The sequence below is a fragment of the Triticum dicoccoides genome, chromosome 5B (assembly GCF_002162155.2).
Source record: "Triticum dicoccoides isolate Atlit2015 ecotype Zavitan chromosome 5B, WEW_v2.0, whole genome shotgun sequence".
In the NCBI taxonomy this organism is placed as follows: Eukaryota; Viridiplantae; Streptophyta; class Magnoliopsida; order Poales; family Poaceae; genus Triticum; species Triticum dicoccoides.
Window position 1 is genome coordinate 704,834,091 of NC_041389.1, and position 1,143 is coordinate 704,835,233.

Here is a 1,143-nt window from a genome sequence, read left to right on the forward strand (position 1 = left end):
TTTGCATTACAGGATTCACTATTATCTTGGTTAGTTTACTTTTTCCATCTAACGCATCATGTTTTTTCGTTCTCTTTGATTTTGAATCAATAGGTCATTATGTGGCTGCAGTTTAAGGGCAAGAGATTCCAACCGGCAGACATGAAGCTCAACAGTTGGGGCATAATATGTGTAACCGTTCTATGTTTTTCTCCTCTGCAATTTTATTCCACCACTTGCACGCTAAATTGGAGGCAACTGCTCCTCTTTTGTGATTTAGAGCAATAAATTTTTATATTTCAAATATATACATTTTTTGCGGAGGACAGATATATACCTTTCATTCAAGGTATCTCAATATTTTTTTAGATATAAATCCATTGCTCCTAGCAAGAGGTAGATGGCAACCCTTTCCCAAAGACAAAACAAAATAATAAGACCTACCTTTTTATTCTGTGCAGATTAAATATATGGCACCTTTTGAGAAATTGTTACATTTTGATTAATGCCATTCCAAGTTAATCATTGGTTGGTTAATAGTTAAAATTTGAACATAACTTCTGTTCTCTTATAGATAACAAAAATATCCATATTGATGATATCTATACCATTTCTCATAGTATTCTTACCAACTTATTCTATAACCATCCGTAAACAGAAAATAATGTTTGGTCTTTTAATGAAAAAAAATATCTATTTGTAACATTTAGTCGAATGATGTTATTTGGTAAGATAATGTTGCATTTTATCTTCAAACCCTCCTAATTAAATGGGATTCATTAGGGCAGAGCACGACGAACATAGCAAGAAAAAATATTTTTAGGTCTTCTTCTCCATTACTCAATATCTACTCTTACCATTATTCCCGCAATTCTATAGAGATACATCTACACGTACCCGCAGCAACGCTCGGGGTATCATCTAGTTTATATGGTCAAAAGGTCTTCAGATTGTTTGGTGCGTTCTGATTGGTCCATAGGCATATCACGCGGATCATGCATCAACCACCGTCAGATGCTTATGGATCCAACGACAGCCCTCTCCCCCTCACCCTCTCACCCAAACCCTAACTCAAATCCCCTCCTCTCCCCCGATCCACTCTCCCCCTCTCATCTCACAGCCGCCACCCCCCAACCCTCTTGCTCCTCCTCCATCTCAATCTCT